This window comes from Bactrocera oleae, chromosome 3 (assembly GCF_042242935.1).
Source record: "Bactrocera oleae isolate idBacOlea1 chromosome 3, idBacOlea1, whole genome shotgun sequence".
Classification (NCBI taxonomy): Eukaryota; Metazoa; Arthropoda; class Insecta; order Diptera; family Tephritidae; genus Bactrocera; species Bactrocera oleae.
In genome coordinates, this window is record NC_091537.1 from 3,479,204 (window position 1) to 3,505,674 (window position 26,471).

The 26,471-nt window shown below is 35.6% G+C and overlaps 1 protein-coding gene across 5 annotated transcripts in view; it reads right to left on the reverse strand.

Annotated features, from left to right (window-relative positions):
- tutl (immunoglobulin superfamily member turtle) overlaps nucleotides 1–25,701 on the reverse strand; it is a 114,946-nt gene extending 89,245 nt beyond the window's left edge. For 2 of the 5 annotated variants that reach the window (XM_036369264.2, XM_036369263.2), the window contains exons 1-2: nucleotides 25,158–25,513; nucleotides 20,023–20,632 (exon numbers count right to left, since the gene is read on the reverse strand). The gene's annotated coding sequence lies outside the window, so the exon portion shown is untranslated. Of the gene's footprint in view, nucleotides 1–20,022; nucleotides 20,633–22,163 lie in introns of all 5 variants that reach the window. The other 3 variants (XM_036369266.2, XM_070107294.1, XM_036369265.2) reach the window with 3 other exon arrangements.
- Between the last annotated feature and the right edge of the window lie 770 nt (nucleotides 25,702–26,471).

Below are 26,471 nucleotides of genomic sequence, written 5' to 3' on the forward strand. Positions count from 1 at the left end.
CAATGCGTCTAACTGCTGGCGCATAATTCGTTTCGCCTTCGTTTTGTCTCCCGCTCAACGTCTTGGCGTTGCGTAAAGTATCCTTTAATGTTGGGCTCTTTTAATTGCCAGCGTTGGTATTTGTCTTTAGTCTACACGCAGCGGCGCTTAAATATTGCCGCCGTAGTTTTGCCGCCTTTTCTGCCACGGCGCTTTCTATTGTGCTTCTTCCATTTTTACTACTACAGACTTTTTTCAGGCATCGTTTCAAGCGTTGGTGAGCGGTGCGGAACGTCGGGCGTGGTACGCAAAAAAATAAACACAACATTTTTAATTTAATTTCGTTATTTTCTCTACTGTAACGAGTCTGCTGTGTCGCCATTATCTTGCTGCTGTGTTTTGTAACAGTGTGTGTTGCTGCTAAATTTTGCTTACTTATGTAATCAAGTGGTTAGCGCTACATGAATCTTCTCATAATCGCTAACTTGTTTGAAAAGTTCCTTGCTCTTGTGAGACAGTGTTGAAAAAAGTAACAAATTGAAAACCTTATTTTTCTAAATTTTATTCTGAACTATTTAGCGGTGAAGGCTAGTCAAAATTACAAGAAAAAAACGATTTATCGATTTTGCACTTACTTCAAGTATAATATCTTTGAAATATTCTCTGACAATTTGAAATTAATTCGACAATAACTTTATGACTTATTCGATTACTTGCAAAGAGTGCTCTGGCGCTCTGGTACATTTGTGTAAAACTTCAAATGCGTCTCTCTGAGAATTATTTTTTAAATATTTTAGATAAGCCGCCAATGATTAATGCTGCTCACCGCAAGGAAATGCGGTTGGATCTGGAACAATACAAATAGTCATTACTTTGAAAAATTTTAATTTTTATTTAAACTTCTGCCAAATCAAGTCGTAACGTTATTAATGCTATGTTTTTACTTTTATAAAATAAAATAAAAATATTTTATTATAATAAATATAATATATTTTTATTTTTTCATGTCTCTGATCACACCTAATATTTTAAAATTGAGTTATTAATTTTTGACGACACGCATTTGGAAATGTTTTGCTTAAAAGACTATAATTTTAATACTCTTTAATTTAGCATTAAAAAACTAATTTGCATTTAGAAATAATTTTAAAGTTTTAACTACATTTCACTTCAACTATTCAGGATCTAAGATAATAATAATAAAGAGAAATACAACTTTGTGTTTAACCCCTTTTTATATGAATTAACTTTTGCATACCAGTCCTACTTTTTTCCCACACACTGTACGTGAGCGCACAAAAGCGTCGTTGTGCGTATCTGCTACCATATAGTTGCGTAATTTAATTTCACCCTCACATTATTGGTGACACACAGAAATTTTCAAAGGATGAATTCCGCGCGCAAGCATATTAAATAAACACAAGCCAAAACCCTGTTAAAAGCTTCGCATATGTGCTTCAGCTCGCTTGTGTTATATAACGTGCCCGCTCGTCTAGTCATATTAACTTTTATGCTACTCGGTTCGAGTGAAAATTTCGTAAATTTAGAATGCATCAAAGTAAATTTGACACACTTAAAATTTTGGTTGTAATTATGCTGAAAGCTGCGGATTAAAATACGGCGAAGGCAAGTAGGGTGACTGAGAGAATAATCGCTTCACATTACTTACATATGAAAATACATATACAATTCTTAGGTGGTTAATGTGGCGTATATGGTAAGTAAATTGAGTTGCGCGCCGAAATGATAATCCAGATAATAAAAATTTCCCTTTTTGTCTTTTAATTATTTAAAGATCTGTAACAGAATTATAAACTTAGTTGGTATGTAAATTGAAAGCTCTGTTGGTTCTTTCTCTTTCAAGTGAAAATAAGTAATATGTTTCATTTAAGCTACTGTGCTTACACTTCCGTAACGACAGGTGGCGCTGGAGCGTAGGTAGTTTTGAAAACAAATCTATCCTCTTATATCTGTCATAGTTTATTTATCAAATGCATTGACAAAATCGAAATTAAGTCGGCAGATAATAATAGATTCGAGCTTGCTTAATATTCAATTTTTTATAGTCGAAATATATATGGTTCCGTAGGTCGGTTAAACAATTTATAAATAAGAGCTGATTGTACATACAAAATTTTTTTTTAATCTGAGAATATATAATATTATAATATACTCTTATCTTAAAAAATGCTCGTCAAAAAATGCAAATTCAATACCATGTAGAAAATTCGAGATAATAAAAAATATTAAAAATTCCATAGGTGGCGCTGAGGTCGAGTTATCTCTAAAAAGCATAACAAATACTTTCGTGTGTCAATTTTCCATATTGATATAGAAGTAAATTTCGGATAAAACACTTTTAATAGAAAAAAGTTTTAAATCTGATATGTTTGGGTGTAAAGCGAGTAATACCATTGAAAAAAAATAAAATAAAAAATTAGTACTTATCAGACAACAATGAGCAGCAATAGCTTAGACCAAAAGCATAGGAGCATAAAGATCAGATGTTAATTTAAGCCAACGTTCTTAGCGTTTTTTGCTTTTTGTTCGTATATTTTTTCTACATATAGCATTTCCTATACATTCGATAAATCACTGAAAGCAGTGGGGAGCCTTTCATTTCATTAGACACACTATCGCTCGAAATTTTTTAAAGTTTTTCAATATTTTTCGAATATGTAATTATGTGTTTATGTATACACATTTTCCTTGCGTTTGCGTTTGCGAAGTACACCATCCAACACACACTTAACTCAAATGCATTGACAGAGCTGAGAATTTGCTTTCTCCAAACCCAGAAAAAAAAAGAATATTTAATTAAATAAATAACAAAAAGAATTGAACCCTTGACACGAAAGTGTTAAACGGAATAAATTATCTAACAGAAAAACTGTCATGCATTACAAGCCGAGATTAGACTGAGAGAAAAGACTATGGAAGAAATAGTTTTATGGCTACAAGTGGAGAGCAGCGTAGCTGTTATCTTGTTGATGAAACTATGCACCAGCCAGCACAATCGTCAAGCATAGCACATGAATAATGCATGCGACAATTATGCACACACACACACTTACACATACACACAGATACACCGACTGGCCTATGAAAGGCAACAATCACAGCAGGCAGGTATTAGTTTCTGTGTGGAAATGAAAATTATCGCAGCGCCGCAAGCAGAGACGTAAGCGCCGAGCAGGCAACACACGTGCACACATTTAACACCATCTAAGTGCTGTTGCATGCAACGAATGAGTCTAGTAATGGGTTGTTAAGTTGTTAGCTGCTTGTATATAGTGTCACTTTTAATAGCGAAAGCAGTGCCAAATATGCATGCACATATATTACGTAATGAGAAACACATTAAATAATAGTAGGCGCACATTATTGCAATAAAGATTATTCTTATTAACTGTTTGCTTTGAAGCGGAGAGATACACTTTAAAATTCCAAGGCACTCGGAAAGCGATTTTTGGTAGAATTCGAGCCAAAATACAAAAAAAAAAAAATATATATAAAAAATTTGTGAAATTTTCTATTATTTAAAATTGTCTTCCAAGTCAGTCGGTTTTTGTATAAAACTCACGCAACTCAATCACCACTCTGCAAATTTTTCGACTTTTTCAGGCTTTTTATATACGCAAGTTCTTCGTTCTTTGACTTTTCTGCACTTTGAATACATAATAATAGAATTATAATACTTGTGCTGCATCATAAGTCGAAAATATTTTGGCAGAGGTACACACACATGCTCAAAAAATATATGTTTCTAAGCATATGTGAAAACAGAGATCTTAACAATGTCGCCTACTAAAATGAACCACAAATTTAAAAAAGTGCAAGTACACACTCAGTCAAACAGAGAACACTGTAAGCATTTGTAAGCAAATAATAAAGAATAGAAAATTCGTCAAACGTCAAAGCATCAAAGCAAAGCCTTCATTTACTTAACTTGAGGCAAAGCCTTGCAAGTTATTCAACTGACCCTCACTTTATTTGCTGGCGCAACCGCATTGGGCCGGATGCCAGATGCTGGCGGTAAATGCAGCTTTGGTTGTACTCGTGCGGGCAGCCTTGCGAGGCCTTTGCGTCTACGTCTGCGGTTGCGGTTGATGCCGGTCTCAAGTCATATAATTAATGACATTCCAACAACCGACTGCAGCTTAGAGCAGTTGTGTGGGTGCGCCCACGTGTATGCCTTGCCAGAAAGGAAGACTAGCGGTGGCGCAACTAGACTAAGCTGCAGATAGTGGCACCAACAGTGTGTAAATGCTTTAAGAAGTAAGCAGGAGAAATTGAAAGCCGCTTAGAGACAATTCAATATTGAAGGTTAAATGCAATAAATGGAAGAAACTGTTGGCATTCAGTTCAAAGTGTGGTCTCCGTTGCTAGTGTGAAGTATATGTGTTGAAGTTGTGAAAAAGTTGCTGTTATTTTGAGGTTTTAAACAATTATAAATATTCACCAAGCATTTAAGTGTCAACTGTAGCAAGGAGCTGCCCCAACGAATTAGCCAAGATGTGAATATCAGCAAATGACTGAACTCGACTACAAACAGCGCGCCAGTGGCACAAATCAAAAAAAGAGTTGCCACTGAATATTGATGATGGTTTTAAATGGAAATGCGTAGAAATTATAGAATATTTGGCTTTTGGCACTTTTTCGTATGCTCTTTGGCTTACGTTTTTTCTTGTTTCATATTTTATTAAAAACTACGTAGAAAATATTATGCGAAAATATTTCTTTGACATTTTTATGCTAAACCCAATAACTTTTTTAATGGTTGTTATTGCTATTAATATTATATATACAATATAAATCATTTTTTTTTAATATTATATATTTCTATGAAAAAACATTTTTGCACACACTCAGTTTATACAATAGAACCACAAAAGTCATCTAGCAATATTTTGCTGAGTTGCACATAACCTTAAAAAAGCATTCACTTTTGGCAGCATAAATAAAGTTATCAAAAATGTAATCACAAAACATAAATAATGAATTAATAGGAATAAATGCTGCATCATATAAATGGCAAGGCAGACAAAAGTGGCAGACATTACCACTTCAGCAAACAAAATAATGGATAGCGGCTATCAAAAGCCAGCAAAACGGCATAAATAATCATAAAAGTGGAAATTGAAGGCTGCTGATATAAAGTCATAAATTGTAATTTAGCAAACAATAGCCATAAAAAACACTCAAAAAAGGATATAAACGTGAATAGCGCAGCACACATACGCATTCACATACATACATACTTAGATAGCCAAAAATTTGAAGTTGTAAAATGAGGTTGTAAAATCTCTTAAACATAAAAAATCGCAAAAAGTTTGCCCAGACAGTCCAAGGACGCACACTTTTAAACTTTTTTATTAAGTTTTGAAAGCGCTTGGAATGTTGCTATATATATGTAAAAAAATATTCAAAAAAAGTATAAAAATATTTAAAAAAAAAAATTACTCAGCAATTCTTTTGCCTCTAACGGCTCTCGTTGGTGGACTGTTGAGCCACACTAACCAGTTTGAGTTCAAGCCAATAACTGACGGCATATAACCTTATTTTCGGTGTGGGATTTGTTTTAATTTTTTTTCAGCAAGCGCTAACATGCTTTCACGTAATTTCATGCTATCAATTACTAATGCTAGCTGACATTCATTTTTGTAAATGAGGCGCATTTAAGACAATACAAGTTGCTGGCATTTTTTTGATTTTACGTTTTTACTTTAAGTTTGCTTTTTTCTTTCCTCCAGTTACTTCCGTTTTATTGTATTTTCTTTTAATGAGAAAAGTTTTGCTTACTTGAAGAGGATTTGTCATTTGTCAGTCGCGATGCCTATGACTGCTTTATTATTCGCATTTGGTTTTTCCACTTTTCCGCTCCGGCTTTCATTTTTTTCCTATTATTTTTATAAGATTGAAACCTTTGGCCAAGCAGCTTGAGCACTCAGTGTGGAAAGCGGAACAACTGCTAAGTGTTGTCGGCTTGAAAAGAACACTGAGAAGTGGACCAGAAAGTTTCAAGAGTTATCCAATTGCCGACGTTCATTAATGTCCCACTGTTGTTGTTTTTTTTAAATTTATACACTTCTTTTCTAAATTTTTGCCATTTAATGCTGTTTACGTGCTTTTTTATTGTTTTAATATGCAGATAATAGTTTGGAGCACGATTCTTTCTGTTCAAATATGTATACTGGGCAGTATTTACTTTTCTTCTCAATTCTTCATTTTATTAAAATAGTATCTAACTTGTCTTAATTAACATATGAATTTTAACAAAATTTCTTTCCACGTCATTTTTGAAGCTTCCAGGCTAAAAAATAAAGCTTTACAGTTTAAACTACCAGTTTGTCTGCTTTTTAAAAAGCCTTAAAGCCTTGCTTCTACTTCTACAGAAATTAAATACAATTAGCGCACAATATAATTCAACTCTTTAAAATCGTTTCGCAGTCGCAAATCGAAATTGAAAAGTATACATTTGAGCCCGCATTAAAAAAGAAACTTGTGACCGCAAAACTAAGCCGGCGAAATCTCTTTTGGACAAACTAACATACATCTGCTGGAATTTTGCCAAGAGCAGGCCAATATATATACATTTTGTCTAAGGAGAGCAGAAAGCACGGTATCTACGCCTAAAATCATGCTATGATATAGTATTATAAAAATAGCTCAAGATATTTTTGAACAGTTAGTATTTCTTTTTGTAGTCTGAAAATCAAACGCGAGCGTGGTGAAATTGCCTTGGTGTGAGAAATATTGGCTATTGAAACAAGTTGTACGAAACACACATACCTAAATACGTATAACGGTGGCACTGTATTGTCGCAAGAAACCCATACAGAAAAGAAGACCGAACTAAAGTGAACCAAACACTCTGCGGCGCTCTGAGCCTACCGCCGCCTAGCTGCGTGTGTATTGTGTGTGTGCGGCTATACCGGGCCCGTTTGTCATGGCAACCTTGTTTGCATGTCGCATGCCACAAGGCCAGCATGTAACCGAACACAGAATGTGGAGTGTGTAGCTTGGAGCGTGGAGCGTGTAGCGTGGGAGTAGCGCATGGAGTTCACAAAGAAAGCACCGAACGCAAATAGATTACAATATCCCAGCGAGTGTACTTTTATTTATTTTACATTAATGTGCGTGTGTGTGTGTGTGTTCTTTTGTATATGTGCATGTACATAAGTCCGGATGAGGGTGTATTGGTGCTGCGGAGGACTGTTGAGCTATTTGTGGCTTTACTAGCACAAGGCGCCTGGCCGTGGCAGTTGCCACAATAAAGCACTTACCAACACACACATACACTTTTATTAAAACAACTCACACATACATACAAAGTTTGTGTGGAAAATACACGAAGTAAGACATTCATGCAGCAATTTATATTTTTCTGCTTTGATATTGTTTTTGTTATTTGTTGTACGACACGAAAGCAACGTCTTGTTGGCCTATAAATTATTGATTTTCCATGCGCTCACCCATAACTCTTGATTATGTACATATACCTGCATACTCCCGTACTTACATATATAACCCTTTTCTACGCGTGTCTGTCTTTTGTAACGAAATATCTCCGCTTCTGCACGCTTTCTAATAGTATTTGTTATAGTATAAACTATTTTCATGCTGCTGACAGTTCGGATAGCTGTTGAAGGGTACATTTAAAAGTAAACCGTTCGCCAAATGCTTGGGTTTCAACAACAATGTTCGGGGTCAAATTTGATAATTTGTCTGCAGCGAATATAGTAACGTTTGTGATTACTTTAAAAATAGATCGTAGCTCCAACGTGATGCCTGCTCCGAATTTTATTGTTCGCAAAGTTGTTTTCATAATATCTAAGTAAACAGAATGTTCCGCATAATAATTTATTCTGCATCTATTTATGCAAATATATTCGAAACTAAATTTTAAACGCTTCTTATATTAATGAATTACTGCATATGGATTGTTTACTTGCGCAGCCTCACGTTTTTCTAACATTGCGCCTATTTGTAGGCAACGATTTTTGAAATTTTTCCTAAATTCTTATTTTAGTGTCTCTTTTCCACAAATAATTTGTATATTTTTGTCTCACTTTAAACTAAACTCAAGTATTAAACAAAATTTCGCTTTAAAAATATTTTTTCTAAAGCGTTGCGGGAACTGTTTTATGGGTAGCTTTGACAGTTTGCGCCGTGCACCTAAGTGATGTTGAAACTTTTATTATGCTTTCCTCAATTTTCAACTTTACAAACTATAATTGTCTCCGTAAACATTTTGCTGAAACAGTAACCGGTACAAGTAACGGTAATGCACTTGTGTTCTTTTGTGCGAAAATTCATAAAACCAAATCGTCTTAGTATCTTTCAACTGACAAGTCATGTATTTTGAACTCTGAGCTTTACTTTACTGGCGCTTAACACACTTCGCACTCGCTTTGCTGCAATTTACAACTCTGCGCTTGGCATCTGCAACAGTCCGCTGCTTGTGTATCTTTTGTCGGCGCTTATGTGGGTTGAGCTCAGCTAAAACCAGCATATTTAACGTCACTCGCAATGTGTGCGTACGCAAAGCATATATGCAGTTGGCTGTGTGAGTGCGTGTGTGTATGTATTTAATATTAAAGTTTGTGCTTCAGTTATTGTAGCCTACTGACAGGCGCATAATGCACAGAACTCAGCAAAGCTATTACAATTTGTGCCTTTTCTAACTCTGTTCTCCACTATATAGGGGCTGATAAGCCGCTCGCTGGCACATTGCAACTGCCGCACTTGCCACTTTACCTTTCACAGCAAAAAGTTTAGGCATTTTGCAACCTTAACTTTGCCGAGTGTTGCAACTTTTGTTACATTTTTATTTAACGTATTTGCATTTAGTTGTGGGCGCCCCCCAATCCCCGCAGCCACTAGGCACCTATACTTGCAACACTTTCAACTTGCCCCTTTGCCTATGCCTTTATTTGCTTCGCCTTTCGCTTGCTGTCTTCCTGAACTTTGCTGCAGTTGTTCTGTTGTTGTGTTTCCACCAGATCGACGTTGTCGTAAAACGCGATATGAAAAGTAGTTAAAACTAAGGAGCCGAAGAAAAGTAAAAAGTAAATGCGCTGCGAAAAAATTAAATGAAAATTTTTAATGAAAAGTTCATGCTGTTGGTGGAAGACGTCGGCCAGCGTTGGAAATAGTCGTCGACGCCGTCGCTGCTGGCATGTCAGCGAAGCAAAAAATATTAAATGAAATAAATATAGCACACACACATACGCACGCATGGATGGTAGCAGTTAATAGGAAAAGATAATGAAAGTATGTAAAAGTGTTGGAAATGCGCCTCTGCAATTTGCAAGCTGACTTCTCGCGAAAACTTTTCGAGCAAACATTTTTAAAAGGTTGCCATAATGTATGTATGTGTGTGTGCTATAAGCAGCTGCAATTTGCAACAGTTCGCTGCAACGCTTCCACTGCTTCAATATCTGTATATAATGCCACCCACCCTGCCGAAGTAAAACAACAACAACACAACACTACCAACTCTAAAGGCGAATGCACGCATAAGTGCATGAAAAATCTAGGTAAAGTAGTGGGTGTGGCAGCGCCGCCAATTTGCAACGCGAGTGCAGTCAAATGCCGGTGTGTGTGCGTTCTTCAGTTTCAGCACCCACCGCACCTACTACAGTACTAGTAACATTTCCATTTTGTTTATTACTCAACCCAGCAACCACACCCCCCTTTGGCGAAATGCAAATAAATGTTGGAGGCGCAACTTTAAAGTTTCTCTGCATTAGTTCCAATGGCGCAAATTTAATTAGCCTCAGACGGCGCTGTTGGAAAATCGTCCTGACTTAAATTGTTTGCGTGTCTAAGTTTATGTGTCGCACTTTCTTGGAATTTATGTATTTATATAACTATTTGCATTTCTTCTTATTTACAGAAAATTATTTTTGGAATCGAAAAAAAATTCATTAAATTTCTACACTAAAGTCTTAGTTATCTACCGTAAAATATGGTAAGTAACTATGCGAATCCTATATCAAGTGGGCTTTTACAAGCTTGTGTGCTTCAATTGAAATCACGACAGCTTTTAGTTAAAAGTGTATACTAAATATAATATATAGTTTTGAGCATATCGAATAACTACTTGTCTAGCTTGATTATTTTTTCTAAATTATAATTTCAAAATTATTAATATTATTAAATCGTTGACCACATCTGAATCTGTCATAATAACTTCTCCTTATCTGAATTTTAATAACTTCAACACGAAACTTGCAACGCACCGTAGGAACTTCGGGGATGGATATATATATGTATATAATGTATATAATACATATATATTATATTATATATTAAATGGTCTGGAAGGAATAATGAAAGCTTCGAATATCGCAAGGATCAGCGTGATAAGCTGAGTCGATTTAGCCATGTTCCTCTGTCTGTATATACGAGAACTAGTCCCTCAGTTTTTTAGATATCGATTTTATTTTCTCTTCATGACGCTACTCATTTGTAGGAATCGCCGATATCGTACCATTATAGCATATATCTTCCATACACACACTGATCGCCCACCATCAAGTCTTTGTATTAAAAAATTTTTCACTTGACGATATATCTTCACAAAATTTAGCACAGATTATTATCCAAGGCAACGCCAAGTTATGCGAACATCTGCTATACAAACTGACTGATTTAAATCAAAAAGAGTATAAGAAATCTGTGTAAATTTAGAAGTTTCTGTACACAAATGCTTAAACGTTCAAAATTGCTTTAGACGTTAAACTATGATTTATAAGGGTTAAAAATTTTGATCATGCCAGATCTAGCCATCGGTTCATATTATTAAAATTGGTGTGTGTCCTTGCTAAAATAAGCACACAGCGCACAGATGCTGGAGCTCAACGTCTGATGGTAGTGTAGTTGATTTGTCTGTGGATTATGCTAAAATAAAGCGCACAGAAGCAACTGAGTAATGTTCTGGGTCTAAGGTAGAGATAATAGGTTAAATGTAGAATACGCCGCCACTTCCAACTGTTATAAAAATAAAAAAGGACAGAAAAAACTGCGAGAACTGCATAGAATAAGCAACGAAAGTAAGAAATGCAATGCAGCAATAATAAAAATTACTTTTATGATACTTTAGCGAATGAAAAATAAATAGGTGCTTGCGATTGCAGTTTGCAGCGTTGCACATGCACACACACATATATACATACATCTGAACAAATTATAAAACACGGTAGCACATATCGATTGCGAAGGGTTCAAATTTATTGCCACAATAAGAGCAATAAAAATGGAAAATACTTAGAAAATGCACACGAGAGTGTGAGATGTGGAGCGAACGATACTGCAAGTGACACACATACGCACACACACACACGAAGAAAGGGTAATAAATGAGCAGAGCAGCATTAATGGGCAGGTAAAAATAAAATAAATCACGTTTCTAGGTCAATTCGGGTGCCGCAACTGCAGCGCCAGTACATAAAAAACCTCACCACTACACACACAAGCCAACGAGCGTAATATACACCAACTTGCGTATGTGTGTGCGGTGTGTATGAAAATGCAATCATGTGTATGTGGATTTAATCGCATGTAAGCAGCTGTTAGATTTTTACATTACCCAGCAAACCTGCGAGGCACATACATATACAAAATTTTATGAGTTTGTGTATACATATGTTTGCATGTGTGTGTGTTTACACTTATCTAGAGCTGTACGACCTGTTAGTACCAGTGTTCTAAGGACGCATAAAGTAGCGAGAATTTCTATTTACATGCTTGCATGCCAAGATTCATATTATTGTTGTTGTTGTTGTTTTTCACATGTGTGTGTGCGCTAAAGCTACACTTAAGCGCGGCAAGCCAAAGCCACAAGCGATAACCTTTCAATGCAAATTGCTGCGCGTAGTTTTTAATTAAATTAAATTTTCGTATTTTTACTATCGAACGTGTCGCATTGCTGCAGACGTCACTACAAATTGTTGTCAAACAACAAAAAACTCTAAACCCAAACCAGTTGCAATCAAAATATTGCAGCTCTAATCAACAGGAATTTATGCTGATTTTGCTACTTCTTGTTTTTCATGTTGTTGTTGCTGTTGTTGTTTTTTGTAATGCTTTGCGTATTTTGCGTTGTTGTCACTCACCTCTTGCCACTCTTATAAACGCTGGAAAGTGCTAATCAAACAGAAAACGTACAACAAATCACGTTCACTGTTCAAATCAGGTTTTTAGTACACAGCATCACAATGAAGCGTTTGGAAAATGTTGCTTTTTTGAGCTAGAAATGTAAAAATCACGCAGGTGAAATGCAGGCTTCCGAAGCAGGTATGATCTTTGCTGGTAAAAAAAAAATGCATATGTGTGTGCATGTGCGTTTAAAACAGTCTAATCAGCAGCAGTTGCATAGCTGCTGCCAAAACGCCGCTTGCGATCACGCTGGAAAGTGAGCGTATTGTTGGCGGGTCAACATATTCACCACGTTTTGTATGCTACTTCACCTAGAATTCACCACGTATCGCTCGTATGCCACTCATACGCACACATACGCGTTTTATGCTCTCTGCTAGCAATATTCCAGTACATAAGCCAGCGCTCATCGTTGATAAAACATAATGTTATTGAATAAAAGATTAAAAAATTAAAAACATTTAACTTCATCAAGTAAAAAAACATAATTTAATGTTTTCTAGAAAAAATTCAAAAATATAAACAGTGAAGCAGAGAGCAGCAGAGCTGCCGCACTTCACTTAATTCAGCTCACGTGCAGAGCACTATAAGCCATAGGCAGAATATGCTTATAAAATTAATATTTTTTATCTTTTTTGTTCGTTTTCTTTTTGTTTTTGTAAATAATTGTTATATTACGCATTAAATTTTTAGTTGTTGTCTTACCATTTACTTCAACTGCTTTTAATGCCTATAATTATTAGAACAATATCACCAAAAATTATAGCATAAGATACCTTAACAGATACAAACATTTATTTCTCATCAAACTTTTAACAGCTGAAAAAATTTTATTTTTACGCAAATTGTTTTCCCCATAAAAATTCATATAACAAATAATGTCAATTCGCTAATTTTCAGCAGCCAGCAGAAGAATTAGTGACGCGCTTCTCTCAAGCGAAACTTTGAAACAAATCTTGGTGTCATTACGCCGTAAGCGCGTCTCATCCACAAACAGCACGCACTTAAGTATAAAGATGTGTTTGTAGGTATGTATGTATGCATTTACGTATGTATGCATGTATGTGAAGCAAGTTAAACATACAAACAAGCCGCTATTCGACTGACCTCCACTCGGTGTGCGTTGGCACTACGCATTTCCAGCGCAAACGAGATCAGACGCGGCCAACAACAACAACGCAAAGAACACAAACCAGCGCAGCGCAACGCACAGCAAAAGCAAACATGGAAAAAATAAAAAAATGAAATAAAATATTGTAAATAAATAAGTGAGCGCGCAATAGTTGACCGACAGCCGCTCCGCTGCCAGCGTCTTTTAACTGTCTATAGAAGTAAAAACCAAAACAAAAACAAAGCAGCTATCAACATAAATATTTGCGCGTTCACGCACCCACTGCAGCTGCACGGCATTCAAGATTTGAGGTCTTTACCTGCCTCTGCAGCTCATCGCGCCACGCCACGCCACGCCGCTGCTGCTGTTGCTATTGTCTTTGTAAACAGCAAAGTCAGAAGAAAACACAATATGTATGGCATTAAGTGGGTACTGCCCGGCGCACACACGCTCACCGCTTGCTGCTATTTTGATTTCTTACTTATGCCATTCCATTTGTTGTTGTTTGGTTTTCTTTTGCTTATCTCGTACATTGTGTTTGTGGAAGTGCCCACTTTGGTTTATGTATTTCTTTGTTGTTGTTATTTTTCCAAAATATGTAAACAAACGCATGTGAATCGATTTACATTGAATTGACTTCAAACTGACAGCAGCCTGTCAGCAGATAACTGCGTTGCACAACTCTCCTCGCACCAGTGTTTCCACACGCGCACACTCGCATGCATAGATTTATAAATACATACACCCATACATATGTAAATGTTAAAGTAGATTATGTATGTGCGTGTTGCGCAGCACAAATTGAACGGATGTCAAATTGACATTCAATAAAGTCGAAACTTGAGACATAAATATAGATTTCCGAAGCATTTACAAATTTCCATTTCTATGTATGCATGTTTGCATGTGTGTGTATGTATGTGTTTGAGTGTGCGTTGTAATGCGCAAATGACTTTAGTAGTGTCTTATCAACTTTAGCAGGTTTTTAGTTAACAAAAATTATTTTTCAAATTCCACTTGACCTTACATCGTTACGCAACTATATCCATATATACATATGTGTGTGTATGTTTGATATATATGCATGTATATTTGTATATATTTTACAAGCTTAGATTAAAAGCTAGGCTTACGATGAGAAATTGGTCTTTATATACATATACATATGTAAGGTGGCCCAACATGAACGACGTGATGTTAAAATGTAATAAAATACTAAAATTTGGTTCCAACGGGTTCTGTTTTTTTTTTTGTTATGCAGATAATTTAATGCCATTTATGATTTGAACAAAATGTCGGCCACGGCCTCGTTTACAGATTTCCAACCATTTACGCCAATTTTCGATGACCCGCTGCAGCATTTCACCGCGAGCTGTCAAAATCATGTCATCGCTATTGGTAGACGCTGTATATATAAAAAATACACATAATTTGTTGTTCAAATCAGTTGTGGATTCAAATGAGTCTGGTAAAAAACTACTCAGTTTAAATTTATAAATATTTGAATTTATAATCAAAAAATAATAAAAAAAAGTTAGCTTCGGCTGCACTTATTGGAAGCATTAACAATTTTCACAGATATAAAAGATTACAAGCAACAACTTGACTTGACCGATTAGTTTGTATGGCAGCTATATGCTGTGATAGTCCAGTATTTACAATTTCTTCGGAAATAATACCATTGCTTGCAATGATATATATTATATGCCAAATTTGGCCGAATAAAAAACTTTTCATACAAGGATATGGTTTGTATCGTTCAGTATGTATGCCAGCTACATGCTACAGTGGTCCAATAACATCGGTTTCGACAAATGAGCAGCTTCTTGGAGAGATAAGAACGTGTAAAAATTTTCAGATTGATATCTCAAAAATTGATAGAAAAATACATTAATGTTTACAATAATTGAATTTTAAGAGACACTACTCAATTTTTAAACATTCTGACAATCTGAATCGAACACATAATTGGCATAAATCACAAAGGCTGGCATAAACAAATGGCCGCTTTGTGATAAAATAACAAAAAATCTCGTAACACTTAAATAAAGTACCTATACATATTTTTTAAACTATAACCACTATATAACCACTATATAACTTTATAGTTGCTATCACCTGTAAATAACTTTCACGTATAGCAAGTGTGATGGATTTATACACGAATAGAGAAATAGCGCATTGAAGACGGTCCTCTATCAAGTTTATTTGAATACCCTTTGTTCTATTTTACTACTGAGGGTTTAATTTCGCTAGTTTAAAGATACCCAAAAACTGTTAATAGAATTGTGATAGACTAAAATTATCCCTACTAGACTTTATGACAAACTGTATCAAAACATGTCATAAACGACGATATTGTTTACATTACGAATACTTTTCGCTTTCATATGAGAAGAATTTCGTCCTAAACAAATGAATTTTTTTATCAGCGAGCATTTTTTTATTATAACAGAGTTTTAAAATTACTTTCCGCGATCGCGCACTATTAGAAGATACCGTAAACTTTATCGGGCCCTGATTATATATGGCCAAAGACTGTAAATTTGGCTAAGTTCGAAAAAAAAATATTGAAGAAATATTTTATGTAAGTGCAATAACAACTGGATACGCATTATGCTATAAATATTGTTTTACTCTCAAAAAGAAAAAAATATCACTTTTCAAATTCAGCGTAATGCGTAGAATTATATATAATTATATAAAATGGGAATTGTATTATATGAGAGAGACAGTAAAATTTGTCGCCCATCACCGTTGTTAGAGTATTCAAAAAATGTGCTATTTCAATTAAATAATAATAATTTTCATAAGTTATTACACTTTACATATCCTTAAAAACTGATATGGTGAAACGCACTTTCTTATCGATTTTCAGCCGCTTACTTCGCACTTTGATAAATAGGGCTCTATACTCATTCCGTTTATTGTATGCTGGTACACAAGTGATTAGCTGCATGGTTATGGGAGTAAAAAGCCAAACTTTAACCATAGATGGTATATGTAGTATATAGCATAAATAACATTATTTAAACTTTGATCTTGTAAATAATTGAGATACATATATGCATTTTGCACATAATGATATAATAATTTCTTTTGAATTTAGGCACATTTCTCTGCCACGATCAAAATATTGCATCTCACTGTTCTATTCACTTCTTATACATGCCAGTGCCCTTTCTATCCATTTAAAAAAGTAATTCTATTTTCAATATCCACAAACTTGTTTTCGCCAAACTTCATGAGCAGAATTAAATATTGAATAATTTTTAACTGCACAAAAGAACTGTTTGTAAATAAAATGAAAATATTTTCAACTTTTTGTCAAAACTTTTGACTAATAATGACTAATTTGACATTGTTTCTAGCCAGCCACAACCACTGTCGGCCAATTAACCCTTGTTTCGGGTAAGAGCGATTTGAAGAAAATGTATAACAACCTCAAACAAATAGCAGCAACAAAAATATAAAAGCTCAATTTCATAAATTTACATTCAAAGTCGCACGAAAATTTCATCTTGTAACAACAAAAATTTGCAATCTCAAGCAACAACAATTGCAGCAATTGCAAAACACATCAAATTATGGCTACTCGTCGCCACTGACCGCTCTGTATGTTTGTGTGTATATGCAATATCGAGTGCAGAGAAAAAGTTTATGAAAAACGAATTACGAAATATTCGAGAAAAGCCAAAACAATGGCAGAAACCACAGAGTAATGACATAATTGTTGAAAACTACAGCCAACCAACTTTCGTTTGGAAACTTAAAGCGGACGAAATGTGGTGTGAAAATCGACAGTGGGCAAGTGGCGTCCAAAAAAACAAACATTAAACACTTTTCACATACAAAAATGCATGTATGGTATATGTGTGTGTGTGTATGTGGAGTTTTTATGTAAGCGTTTCTAAAAATAAGCGGATCTAGTGCTTTACGCATAGCTGTACTTATGTAATTTGTTGGAATTTGCGTGCTTATAAATAAATAGTGAGTTCGCAATCGCCCAATTCATTGCAGTAAAGAGTGAATGTGGTAAAAATAATTGTATAAATAAGTGCGGTCGAGTAAAACTTGGTCGAAAGTTTTTTCTTATGTAAAATTAATCATAGACGAAGAGGTTTTGAAACGTATATTTATCTGTAATTATCTATGAGCAAGTAGCAAAAAATGAAGTCAGCACTGGGAGGTTTCAAAAGCATCCACATTAAGACAATTACACTGCATGGAACAAAATATAATACAAAAGGATTTCTTTGCTCATAAAACTTAACACAAATTTGTTGTTGATTTTGCGAAATAAAGAAAAAAGCCTGTCTGTTATTAGAAGTCCACAAGTCACCGAAAATAATCAAAAAGTATAGTATAAATGGAACTTGTGTATCATCTCGCACCTATTCGAGCAATTGTTTATTTGAGGTAGAAAAAGCTGACAAATCAATTAAAGCAATTGAAACCGTGTTTTTAAAAAAACCTTATGCAGGAAGAGATGTGGAATTTATAAAAAATATTTCAATTTAATGCTGCAACCGGAACAGCAACATCAGTGTAAAAAGAACTAGGAAAAGCCACACCAAATTATTTCACATTGAATGAGAGTTCAATAAAACGATATTTCAATGAATTAAAACCATGACAATATTTAAAAGTACGAACTATTTGTTGCAATTAAGAACGTAATTAACTACATATATCTTGCTGACTCCAAGTCCACGTCAAAAGATAAAAAATTAAAGTTATAGGCATATTAACCTAAACTGCAACTAATATGGATACTGAACACAATTTACGTTTTTTAATTCCAATGAAGAATCACTATCCAGAAGTAGAGTTCGATTTCGGCAATCAATATTAAATGTCTATTTTCTAACACAGAATGCAGAAATACAAAACTGTTTATACGACAAATGGGTTCTAGGAGCGATCGAAGAATATATTTTTCGAAAGTTCTTTAAGCCTTTAAGAACTAGTTGTACGAATACTTGGTTTATTTTGTTTTACGAATTGACAGATGACTCGCTTATACAGTTATAGCAGCAATGAAGAAGTATGTATAAGAAGACGTTAGCTTCAGTACTAAGTAGCTTTAAGTGTGCTTGCTGAAACTCTTGAAAATTTGCGAGCAGAGAGATTCTAATGCTATCACAAACATTAAAATAAAACAAAAACAATTCACACAACAATTTACTATCAAACTTTGCAAGTCTGCAAAAGCATAAATCTCAAAATATCGATGCAAGATACTCTAAACGAAAACCTAGAGTTGCACTATTTATTATTTGCTGCAAGCGATGTAATGAGTTAAATTAATTTTTTAATCGTTTTAATAAACCTTCTCTAGCTTTCTTTTATTTCGTAAATTACTGACTGCTTTTCTTAGAACTACGATATTCCTGAGCCGCCAGATTTATATTAACGAGCACATACTTTCATATGACTTATTTTGAAGCGTGATTACTAGTTTTGTTGCAATAAAAATGCTTCGTTTATATATATACATACTACATGCCATCTTATATATGTACATATTGTACATACATACGTACATTCATACATACATACACATCAGTATTTGCTTACACACAATCGCAAGCTCATTGTCTCAACGTCCGACGAAATTGTTAATAATGATAAATGATAGCGTTTTTCGGATTTTAGTTTTAGTTTCATTTGCTACACTTTTCGAAAAAGGATTACTGATACTGGTACATACACATTTCTATATATAAGTATATATATACATTTGTTATGTATTTGTACATACATATACATTTGCTGAAGATTTATGGATTTTTAAGTAGTTATTGTCATTTGTTTTGGCGTGTTTTTGTGGGCTTTTGCTGTTTGTACTGACTTGCCGTTCGTTGTTGTTGTTTTAGTGGTGCCGTTAATCTTCAGCAAACACACAATTTTCTCAAGCCAATTGCACACTATAAAAGTTGTTGTATTCTGCATTTGCTTGGTCTGTTCGCACATTGTTTTGGCATAAAAGACACACATACATATAAATACATACTTATGCACTACACTTAGGGCCATTATTAAAACAAATGAATGACTGAGTGAATGAATGATTGTGTCTTGTGGTTGAAATTAGTACTTTCTTGAGTTTTCTTATGCTTTAGTTTCTGCCGTAGGGCCTTGGAGCGGTTGTGTTTGGTTTGACGTAGGTTTCACAATTAACTTGTAATTGGTTTTTAGAAGAAGTTCAACTTAGTTTGAAGATAATTTTATGTATTTATGTATGTTGGAGCCTCCTCCTCTTTTTTAATAGTCTTTCACAGTATAGCTTTGTGATACGCTTTTCTAATTAAATTTTATCTCGAATGTTTAGAAGAAAGGCAACAGTGTCATGTTTTTAAGGTCATTTTAGCTGCTTTTGAAACAACACAAATTAATCCACGATTAACGAAAATATCTAAACACTTGTTATAAGCCTCGCTTGTGCTTTAGTATTTCTCCAGCGCAACTCTATTTCTTAACCTCAATCGCTTTATAGCTCGCTCTTTGGAGCTAATGCCAGAGTTTTTTTTAGTGAAAAACTGCATAATAAGCAAATCTTACATATATTTGCTGATTAAGCTTCTATTCTGAAAACCGTGCTCAACGTTCTTTTGCAAAAACTGTAGGTAATATGGCCCGCAACAAATTTCCAAGTCAAGAATTTTGGAAACCTTTACCAAATTAGTTTCAGAATTCATTTTATGCCTTCTTACAAATTAATAATTTAATAAGAAATAAAATATGCAGCTCTGCTGTGAACTTACCTTTTTTGCGCATTCATTATCCAACTTGACGTACCAATGAATGACGGAGTTACTGTGTGACGAAGCTGACGGAAAAAGCGATGATATGGTTGCCGCAGCGAATGCAAAATAAATTTAGATATTTTCCACAAATATATACGCTTATTGAATTTTTTTTTTCTTTCAAAAAAAATTCGTTTGAAATTGATACTTTCAAAACTCTACTTTACACAACGCGCTCGCTTTTGTTGCACACTGCGACGCTGACTAATGGGCGTGTGGTAATGTTTGTTGTATTTTTTTTTTTACTTTTCACTACATTAAAGTATGAATTACACGTTGTGAGTATAATCCCTTAATACCTGGCGCACCCCAGCCGCTGGTTTGATTTTGGGGTTGTTGCTACGTACTTCTTTTGTGGGCGCGTTGACAGGCAACGAAACCTGCTGATTTTAATAGAATAAGTGATTTCTCTTTGAATTTTTGATTTGATTTGATTTGATGTTTTTGCCGTTTACAATTCACTTATATACAGTTTTTCGTTGCTGTTCTGAGTTGTGACTTTTTTCGTATGTTTTAGCGCGCACGTTTGTACAGCCTGTATTGTTTTTGTGATACTTGAAACTTTCGGCTAAAATGAGTAGAAATACGAAACATGTTAAAAGCACAAATTCACTTTGGCGCTAAACTGTATTTGCGTTTATTATTGCAATGAAAAGTATACAAATTTTTGTACTGAAATAATTGTTGTGTAACGCCATTAAAAATACTGACAGGACATCCAGAGGAAGCAGAGGAATATAATATATATCATAAATGTGATAAATACACACGATAAAAAAATATTATATTTTCCTGATAAGATGTTTTTTTAAACGAGTGTCAAAAGAACGCTCAACTCATACACATTTTTCCTGCAGATACCTAACGACACTAGTTTCATCGGAGCTCTAAAATATATGCTTTACCTTGTTTGTTATAACAATCTTGAAAAACTTTGGAGGTGTGTTTTAGAAAATTCCTCTTTTTTTCAAACTGCAAAACTAAATCTGGACCCGCTTATTTCTTAACAACCCTTTAGTTGTTTTTATATGGACAGAAAATATGCTCCAATGATTCTTAGTCCATTAATACATAAGGACATAAAAGAAAAATATTAAATATCTTTAACCATTTTTTTATATTATCGATATGACGTTTGATTTTAATATGTTAGTTTTATTCAAGCGTCTAATTTTGATTTTCTCTTTCGAGTTGCTCAGAAATCATTTTAAATGCAATGGAAACTGATCCAAATTGAGGCAAAAACAAATCTTAAACACAAAAGTGCTTATCCTATTTCAAAAATCAGTTTTGGAAAATATTTTAGAAATTTTAATTAAACCTACTTGTATTTCAAAATTTCAGTTTTAGAAAATATTTTAGGAATCTTAATTAAACGTATTTCAAAATTTCAGTTTTGAAAAATATTTTAGAAATTTTAATTAAACTTATTTCAAAATTTCAGTTTTGAAAAATTTTTTAGAAATTTTAGTTAAACATTTGACTAAAACATAGAAAAACATTTTTGGGCAGAATTGGTGATAATTTTTTTTTTCAAAAAATATGTTTTTCTAAAAGTGATCAACTAATTTTCAAAAATATCACATTCCAAACACACAAAGCGTATACTTTGTGTAATTTTAAAATTGTTTTGTTTAAAAAGTTCTTGTGTGTTTCTCTAATTATAACTCTCTTTTCATTTCAAATATCTTTGTAATATTTTGTTTCCCAAATTTTATGTATTTTTTTTTTTATTGTTTTCGATGAGCGCCGCGTTTTTCATAGCAAAGGGATTAGTGTCACGTTAAGCGGCTTTTCAATTATATTTCAAAAAATATCTCTGCGCTTGCATGAAAAAGAAATTTCTGCGCACAAAAGCACATCAGCTGTTGTAATATTTTTATTGAACATTATAAAATATCAGTTAAATTGAAAATATTTCTTTATATTATTGGCAGTTGTACAACAATGGTTCTCCAAAGCCATCAAATCACGTTCAACAAATTTCAAAAACTCTTTCCTTTGCCTATTTCTACTTTTGCGGAGCCAATCTTTACTACACAACTTAGTTTGCATAACTCAACACACACAACTAATTTCACGAAATTTTATTTTCTCACTTGTTTTCACATTAAATTCCGCTTTTCATGTTTTCATTATTATTTTTATTTGCACACAGTTGACCTCTCATCCACGCCCTTTTGGCATTTTATTAACAATTCTCGCAATTTTCGGTTCCGAACACAATTTGGCACGTGACTCACTCACTCGACGGCAATGTCACATGTGACTGTTGAACTGTTAGCATTGCGGCTCTGTCGCCTTGTTGTCTAACTGTTTTTAATTTTACATTTTCATTTTTAACGCTTCACCAGCCAACTAGTCTGGCAAGCGCTTGGCGACACCGCTGCTGTTTAGAGGTGAGCACCTTTGCATTTTACACCCCACCAGATTAGGTCACAACACACTACACACGTGCTTGAGCGCGATACCAGCACGGCAAGGACTAGTTTTGAAAAAAACCTAAAAATGTACTAATATTCACTGGGGCTTTACCGATAGAGCTCATGTGTAATTTCACAAACCAATAACAACAACAAATGCAGAAATTCGATGCTTAAGCGTATTTATTTCACACTTATTATCTCAGCAAAATCGTTTCACATTTTCTACATTATTCTAGAATTTATAATATCCCTGTTAAATTATTTAGTTAATTTCAAGCGCGCGCGCCCGTGTCTGTCCTACTCTGATGTCTCTGTTGGCGGCGTCTGTGTTCGTCTCCGTCTGTTTTGTGTGCTCCAGCGCGTTTGGTCACAATCCACAACATTTCGTTGCACAGGCGGGCGCCATAGCAGGACAGTGCTCGAAATGTGCTCAAAATAATGGGAGCGTAGCAGCAGTAAACGTCAGTTGGCGGAGCGACAGTTCGGCAGCTCTTTCAGTGGCGTTTAGCCATTGGAAGCTTTGCAGCTGTCTAATAACATCCAAAAACGACCGACGTTTGCATTTCGTTTCCGACGTTCTCTTCGGGATTTTGATTAAGTTTTCAGAAGTTTCAGTGAGTTTCCTAAGTTATCTGGAGCTGCAGTCTATGTGCACTAACTGGTTTAAAACTGAAATGTGGTAGATTCTTCATATCTCACCAGCTCATATCTTTTTATTAAAACTCACTACTCCAGCCTAGTCGTTCCATTTATCTTATGATCTAATCTTAGTTCGAGTCTTTTCTTTTTTGTTCGTATTTTCTTACGTTGACTTTTAGTGAAACTCAGTTTTGGGGAAGTTTAAATATAAGTGTCAATTTTGTCTAATTATTCTCTTAAAACTAGTGAACCTTCCAGAACAAAAACTTTTCACTAGAAGACTAACATGAAAAACTGCTTAAGAGAGCGTTATATTGAGCAGGCATTTCGAAGTTTTAATGTACTCCAAGTTTATCTGAGAAAATCATAATGAAATGCAGCAATAAAGATGGTTTCAGTTTTAAAATAGATGATATAGTAGAGAAGTTAGTTGGCTATCAAGTCAGTGTTGCATGGAACTCATTTTTACTGTTCGGAAACAGCTGATGATGTTCAGACAAAGTTAACGGTGCCCCGTAGAAAAAAGAGTGGACTCGTTTAAGGATAACCGTCAATGAAAATTTGTAGACAACGAAGCAAGTGGACGCTATCAGAACAGTGAGTGCAAAGAATGGGAGAGCGCAAGAAAAAGTGAGCGAGTATGAAAAGCCTGCAAAAGACGTGAGTTATCAAAGCTGTCGATGGCATGTGGAGCGAGTATGCTTGACAAAAGACCTGTCAAAGTTGTTTGTACTCGCACATGTGTGTGAATTTCGGGTTTTTGTTTACAGATTCTGCACAGAAACAACACCCAGCTGAGTGCAGAGTTGCCGCAGAAAGCGCTGCAAATCGATGGTGTGCATGGCAGTTGCGGAGCAGCACAAGGCGGTGGAGAGTCGGCACAGGCACTGCTCATTGCTGATTGCTGATTGCTGTGATAGAGTAGTCGATCGGAAGGGCGCACAGGACGCGCGTTCGTGCAAGTTGACACTTAAAGTGGCTCTTACATGCGGATACGAAGTACAAGCTAAGGAAAAGTTGTGTGATTGTAGGCTTGCATTACCAAATACACAGGCAAACACAAACATACAACCGCTGACATGTTGTGTGATGCTCTGTTGTTTCAACTACTCAAGTTAACCAACTCAACATGTTTTCTTGGCCAAAGCCTGTAATATGCTTTTGCAGCCACAAATGCTGCTGCTTTTGCCACTGTTAATGCTTGTTCTTGTTGCCATTCCTTTCTGCCTTTGCATTTTCCAGCAGCAGAAATTGACGGCTGCCCGTCTGCAGCCAGCTTGCCATAAGCGCCTGCCAAACTGGAAAATTTTCCGAAATTTTCAAACCTGTGCACGCGCGCGGGTGTGGTCAGCATCGCGCCTTACAGACATAACTACGAATATATATGTTTCTGTATAGCAGTGTGCGCGTCTACCTAACTAGCTGCATATATATCTCGCTATAGAAGGCGCGTTGTGGCAGTTTGCAGTTTTTCGCCAGTTTCAGTTAATTGTTGTTGCTTTTTACGTTATATTGTTATTGTGTTTTTTGTTTTTCGCTCACTCGCTGTAGCGCGCCAACTCCTCTCCCGCTGGTTTGGCGTGCAAAACCGGAGTCGCGGTGAGCACTATTGCGTGCCAAAGGTATGTGCAGACTTTGCTGTGTAGAATTTTTCTTTGCCGATTTTCCCCCCCTTATTGGCGTTTGTGTGCGAGTTGTTGCTGCTTTTCCAATAACTTAGCAACTACACACAAGCGCACACATACACGCGCAAAAATGTATGCATTTTTTAGTGTAAAATATTAAGGCGGCACATGTGCATAATTAAAGCACGCCTTGCGTTTTTTTCAGAAATATCAAGGATTACATATTTTTTAACTGCAGTAAACGCTCGATAATGATTTATGAGAACTTTTCGTGTCGGTAAGTTTTTCACGCTCCAGCGATACACAACATTTTCCCACCCTTAAGCGCCACCAAGTGCACAAGTCACGGCGTTAGTTCCGATTGTTGACATTTATAATTGCTTTTACTTATTTATTTCATTACCTTCACCTTTCACACATGAAACTCACGTCTATGCGAACTGGTTTTTGATGATTTTCACCACTTATTCGTGCGATTCTAGCAAATTTGATGCCTTAAAGCTGGCTACTTCACTTCAATTTGCTTTTACTGAAAACATACACACACACACACATGCACGCGCATATATCGGGTTAATGATTTTAGTGGTTGTGGCGCTGTTGGTGAATAGCTGTGATGCTAGTGGTGGTGGTGTTGTTGCTGACTGTGGCAAACATAGAATTTTCCGACGGCCTATGTATCTATTACAGTGTAGCGCACACGCTTTGACTAACCGAACACGTTCGCTTGACGGGCACAACAACTGAGTACTAAATGGCGGAGCGTCAGGCATTCGCACAGCAACCAGCGCTGGAAAGTCGAAAGCTAAGCGAGACAAACGAGCGCACAACCAAACAGCGACCTACCGACTCGCGTGCAGTCTGCTCGGTTGCTCAGCAGCGCACTTGCAGTCGGGCAACAGAGCTAAGTTGAGAGCCAGCGTAATGACAGCGACAGCAACGGCGCATTAGCGCCGCAGCTCAGAGCAAACCAGCAGACGACAGCATCATGTAATATAGAGTCATGAGAATATTGGAAATTCTGGTCCAAACAAGTTTACTGAGCGCGCATCTGAGCTACGGCTCTTCCAGCATTTTCATGACTGGAAAATTGCGCGCTCTCCAAACAACATCACTTCGTTCGCTTAGTACGTTGGGAATTCTTTGCATTACGCTAGTAGCTGCTGCGCATGCTCAACGCTATGGATCTTCATTCAGGCTCGGTTAGTGGTCAGCAGCAGAGGACAACTTCGTTATCTCGTTTGTTTTCAAAAATGCCACAGTTGGACAGTTTTTGCTGCTCAGGTGCAACTGCTTAGGTTTCTGTTCTCTCTCTCTCTCTCTCTCTCTCTCATTAACAGTGCATCCTTCGCTGTCTAACGCGCGCTATCTAACCTGTTATTGTGTATGTGCGACAACATTGTTTATTTGATGTTTTGGTTTTGAAGCACCTCTGCTTCTCGAAACCGGCCTGAACCCTTTAACAATTGAATCGAACGTTGATGCCTGTTTTGCTTATAAATACTCGTACATAGCACAACAAGCATAACTGGCCACCACGCGCATAGTTGCACAAATACCTTGTTTAAAGACTATACACCGTGAGAAATTTAGAGAAGCGTGTGTGGAGTTTTAGTTTATATAAGTGGTACGTGCTAGCTGGAAAACATCAGAATGCAAAATAAGGGCTCGGAATCGTTCAAAAAAACTTATTTTGAGTGGGTTTGGAATTTCTAAA